Here is a 6,019-nt window from a genome sequence, read left to right as displayed (position 1 = left end):
AATAGGATCCAACAGTATATTAAAAGGGTTAATCAACATGACCAAGTGGGTTTTAACCCTGGCCCGCAAGGTTGGTTGAACATCCTCAAATCAATCAATGTGATACAATACATTAACAAAAGAAAGAACTAGAATCATATGATCCTCTCAATAGATGTAGAAAAAGCATTTGACAAAGCACAGCATCCTTTCTTGATCAAAACTCTTCAGAGTATAGGGACAGAGGGTACATACCTCAATATCCTAAAAGCCATCTATGAAAAAACTACAGCGACTATCATTCTCAATGGGGAAAAACAGACAGCTTTCCCCCTAAGGTCAGGAACACGGCAGGGATGTCCACTCTCACCACTGCTATTCAACATAGTATTATAAGTCCTAGCCACAACAATCAGACAACAAAAAGTAATCAAAGCCATCCAAATCAGCAAAGAGGAAGTCAAACTCTCACTCTTTGCAGATGATATGATACTGTATGTGGAAAACCCAAAAGACTCCACACCAAAACTGCTAGAACTCATACAGGAATTCAGTAAAGTGGCAGGATATAAAATCAATGCACAGAAATCAGTGGCATCCCTATACAGCAACAACAAGACAGAAGAGAGACAAATTAAGGAGTTAATCCCATTTACAATGCACCCCAAACCATAAGATATCTAGAAAAATCTAACCAAAGAGGCAAAGAATATGTACTCAGAAAACTGTAAAATACTCATGAAAGTAATTGAGTCAGGCCCAAAGAATTAGAAAAACATTCCAGGCTCATGGATTGGAAGAACAAACTTTGTGAAGATGTCAATGCTACCTACAACAATCTACACATTCAATGCAATCCCCATCAAAGTACCATCCAGTTTTTTTAAAGAAATGGAACAAATAATCCTAAAATTTGTATGGAAACAGAAGAGACCCCGAATAGCCAGAGGAATACTGAAAAAGAAAAACAAAGCTGGCGGCATCACAATTCCGGACTTCCAGCTCTAATACAAAGCTGTCATCATCAAGACAGTATGGTTCTGGCAGAAAAACAGACACATAAATCAATGGAACAGAATCAAGAGCCCAGAAATGGACCCTCAACTCTATGGTGAACTCATTTTTGACCAAGCAGGAAAGAATATCCAATGGAAAAAAGATAGTCTCTTCAACAAATGGCGTTTGGAATATTGGACAGCCACATGCAGAAGAATGAAACTAGTCCATTTGCTTACACCACACACACAAATAGACTCCAAATGGTTGAAAGACCTAAACGTGAGACAGGAGTCCATCAAAATCCTAAAGGAGAAAACAGGCAACAACCTCTTCGACCTCAGCCGCAGCAACTTCGTCCTAGAGACATCACCAAACGCAAGGGAAACAAGGGCAAAAATGAACTCTTGGGATGTCATCAAGATAAAATCTTTTGCACAGCAAAAGAACAGTCAAATAAACCAAAAGACAGCCGACAGAATGCGAGAAAATATTTGCAAATGACATATCAGAAAAAAGCTTAGTATCCAAAATCTATAAAGAACTTATGAAACTCAACACCCAAAGAACAAATAATCCAATCAAGAAATGGGCAGAGACATGAACAGACATTTTTCCAAAGAAGACATCCAAATGGCCAACAGACACATGGAAAAGTGCTCAACATCACTCGGCATCAGGGAAATGCAAATCAAAACCTAAATGAGATACCACCTCACACCAGTCAGAATGGCTAAAATTAACAAGTCAGGAAATGACAGATATTGGCGGGGTTGTGGAGAAAGCGGAACCCTCCTACACTGTTGGTGGGAATTCAAGCTGGTGCAACCGCTGTGAAAAACTTTATGGAGGTTCCTTAAAATTTTAAATTAGAGCTACCATACAATCCAGCAATTGCACTACTGGGTCTTTACCACAAAGAAACCAATGTAGGGATCCGAAGGGGTACGTGAACCCCAATGTTTATAGCAGCATTGTCCACAATACCCAAAGTGTGGAAAGAGCCAAGATGTCCATTGACAGATGAATGGATAAAGAAGATGTGGTATAGATACACAATAGAATATTATGCAGCCATCAAAAGAATGACATCTTCCATTTGCAACAACTTGGATGGAACTGGAGGGTGTTATGCTGAGAGAAATAAGTCAATCAGAGAAAGACATGTATCATATGACCTCACTGATATGAGGAATTCTTAATCTCAGGAGACAAACTGAGGGTTGCTGGAGTGGCGTGGGTTGGGAGGGATGGAGTGTCTGGGTGATAGCCATTGGGGAGCGTATGTGCTATGGTGAGTGCTGTGAATTGTGCAAGACTGTTGAATCACAGATCTGTACCTCTGAAACACCTTATGGAATATATGTTAAGAAAATAAAAGTAAGAAAATAGCAGGAGGGGAAGAATGAAGTGGAGTAAATCGGAGGGGGAGAGGAATCATGAGAGACGATGGACTCTGAAAAACAAACTGAGGGTTCTAGAGGGGAGGTGGTGGGGGGATGGATTAGCATTGTGATGGGTATTAAAGAGGGCACGTTCTGCATGGAGCACTGGGTGTTATGCACAAACAATGAATCATGGAACACTACATCAAAAACAAATGATGTAATGTATGGTGATTAACATAACAATAAAAAATTAAAACAATATTAAAAAAATCGACCCCCCCTCATTTCGGATGAATTATTTCAAAATATTTAATATTCGAGAAATAAGATGGGGGATGTATTTAGATAGATACATGATAGATATAGACAAGTGATAGATGATAGACATAGATAGATGATAGATAGATAGATGATAGATATCTAGATAGATAAATAGATAAATAGATGATAGATAGATAGATAAATAGATAGATAGGTAGATAGATAGATACATGATAGATATAGACAGGTGATAGATGATAGACATAGATAGATGATAGATAGATAGATGGATGATAGATAGAGATAGATCAGGGAATCTAGTTTTCCAAGTATATATATTTTTGTTCAATTCACTTAGAATCCCTGCCTCTCAATTTTATCATGTATAAAATATTAGTGTGATATCAAGTTCAAGAGCTAGAGGTCAAGGTCAAATACAGGTAATTCTGGAACATATTCCGACACACTGCAGTTATCAATTTATGTTCATACCTTTATCTTCTGTTTCATGTAGGACAGGAGCAAGATTCTAGGCTTGTTTCTTCTGTTCACCATTAAACCATCAGAAAACCATGTTTTCTGCTCTTCTTTCTTCCCATATGTTCTGTAATGTTGATGCCCAGATTGCAAAGTTTTTAGAGAAATTTTTAAAAACAAAGAGATTGAGAAGGAATTGGAAAGGGTTTTCAGGGTGCCATGACTGGGTTTCTCATGTTCCCTGAATGCTGTCAGAAGTTGGCTTTGGATACCAATACCGCCACTGAATCTGTTAAACTGAGTAAATCTGAAGATCTAAAATAAGGAAACAACAACAAAAACAAAAATCAAAATTGAGGGACACCTCGGTGGCTCAGTTGGTTAAACATCTGAACCTTGATTTTGGCTCAGGTCATTATCTCAGGGTCCAGGAAGCAAGCCTTGCATCAGGCTCTGTGCTCTGCATGGAGTAAGTTAGTCCCTCTCCCTCTCCCTCTGTTCTTCCCTTGACTCACACTCTGTCTGTCTCTCAAGTAAATAAGCCATAAAAAAATCTCAAAGAGATGGATAATGAGTTGTAAATAAGCTCAATATAGGTTATTTATTGTTTTTTTAAATGGATAAACCCAACATAAAGGGAGCAAAAATAAGTTATTCAGATTTATTTTTACCTAAGAAGAAATGTCTTTATGCCTTGAAATATTCAATGCTAATATTCAACAGTTGAACATACTTCCTTGTCAGATTCAGGGGTTCTTCAAATAATATCTCATCTCTTTATATTAGCACATTCCAACATGAGCAATAAAAAGTGCTAATGTGGCAGTCATAATACAGGGTCCTGGGATCTAGCCTCACATCGAGCACCCTTTTCGGCGGGAAGCTTGCTTCTCCCTCTCCCACTGCTTGTGTTCCCTCTCTCTGTATGTCTCTCTCTGTAAAATAAAAAAAAAAACACAGAAGTATTAGGGCTTAAGTATAAAAGAAAAAAATCATTGTCTAAGGGTCATAACACATATTCAATTGTGGGTCTGTAATTTATGCTTTTACATTGACTTACAATGCGTACTTAAAAGAATAACGTCTGATGTTGATAAGTAAATTTACATAGAAAAATAAAATACATGTATCATTATAAGTCATAAAAATATATTATTCTTAGAAATTTACACATTCTCATGAAACATTTTGGAGACAGTTGTATGTGTCATCAAGATTTCATATTTGAGGTAGAAATTGTTTTTCAAAATATGTGTGAAATTTTTTGAGAGCTGCAATGTGTCCTGAATAAATCACAGTGGAACTAAAATAATGAATTAATAAGAGATTATTATTTTTATTATGTTAATCACCATACATGACATCATTAGTTTTTGATGTAGTGTTCCATGATTCATTATTTGTGAGATTATTTTTCTGTACCCAATATGTATCTCTCTTTAGGGAAAACTAAATTAATGTCCCATGGAAAATATTAATCAAACATCTACTGACTTTTTCTTATTGGGGTTATTCCCACCATCAAGAATTGGACTGTTTTTCTTCATTCTCAGTTTTCTGATTTTCCTAACGGCTCTGTTTGGCAACCTGTCCATAGTCATCCTCATCCTCCTGGACACTCATCTCCACACACCCATGTATTTTCTACTTAGTCAGATCTCCCCCATGGACCTGAACTACATCTCTACCATTGTCCCCAAGATGACTTCTGATTATCTCCTTGGAAATAAGTCTATTTCTTTCATGGGGCTTTGAATTCAATGCTTCTTCTTCATGGCTTTAGCTGGTGCAGATGGATCAATATTGGCCTCTATGGCCTATGATCTTTATGTGGCTATTTGCTTTCCTCTCCACTCTCCCATCCATATGAGTAAAAATAGTGTGTGTGCTGATGATAACAGGATCTTGGATCATGGGCTCAGTCACTTCCTGTGCCCACACTGTATATGTCCTCCATATACCTTACTGTCGATCCACGACCATCAACCATTTCTTCTGTGATATTGCAGCCATGTTGACTCTGGTCTGCATGCACAACTGGGTCTATGAATGCACAGTGTTTGTGAGCATCACCCTATTTGTTGTGTTTCCTTTCATTTGCATTGCATGTTCCTATAGCTGGGTTCTCTATGCCATCTGCCACGTGCAGTCAACAGAAGGGAGGAAGAATGCCTCGTCTACCTGCAGTACCCGCCTCACTGTGGTGACTTTCTACTATGCACCCTTCACTTACACTTATCTACATCCAAGATCATTCCGATCTCCAACAGAGGACAAGGTCCTGGCTGTCTTCTACACCATCCTGACCCCAGTGCTCAACCCGATCATATACAGTCTGAGAAACAAGGAGGTGACGGGGGCCCTGAGAAGAGTGATTCTGAGGTTGTGCTCCATAAAAATGTAACAAAGTTCACTAGTCCTCCTTGCTTAGAAGTACATTAATTTTGCCTTGAACACTCCTTAAGAACAATGGCATTCCAGGATTGATTACATTAATCTAGAAAATTAAAATTGTAGAGAGTTGACAAAATCATTATATATTCCCAGTCACTCTTTTTGGTGGTAATCTTTCTTTATTTTTTGTTCCAAATAATTTATTATCTGCTAGGTCACAGATATTCTCAATAATACAAGTACCTAAGCAATACAATAAATAAGAACACAATATTCAAAATATGAAAAGACCCCAGGTGTCCAATGACAAATGAATGGATAAAGAAGATATAATGTATACATCATTATTTAGATATCCATATATCTATACATATATATGTATTAATATTACTCTGCTATAAAAACAGAATGAATGCTTGCCATTGGCAATGACATGAATGAAGCTAGAGAGTATTATGCTAAGCGAAATAAATCAGTCAGAGAAAGACAAATACCATATGATTTCCCTCATATGTGAATTCAAG

At 37.5% G+C, this 6,019-nt stretch overlaps 1 pseudogene; it reads left to right on the top strand.

The window, feature by feature from the left end:
- The first annotated feature begins 4,565 nt into the window (after positions 1-4,565).
- On the top strand, positions 4,566-5,505 carry LOC112816277 (olfactory receptor 2L8-like; annotated as a pseudogene).
- The last annotated feature ends 514 nt before the right edge of the window (positions 5,506-6,019 follow it).

This window comes from Callorhinus ursinus, unplaced genomic scaffold (assembly GCF_003265705.2).
Source record: "Callorhinus ursinus isolate GAN/ISIS: 27379988/994484 unplaced genomic scaffold, GSC_fseal_2.0 scaffold81, whole genome shotgun sequence".
NCBI lineage: Eukaryota > Metazoa > Chordata > Mammalia > Carnivora > Otariidae > Callorhinus > Callorhinus ursinus.
The sequence above is the reverse complement of the archived record's forward strand: the minus strand, read 5'-3'. Positions and strand labels throughout refer to the sequence as shown.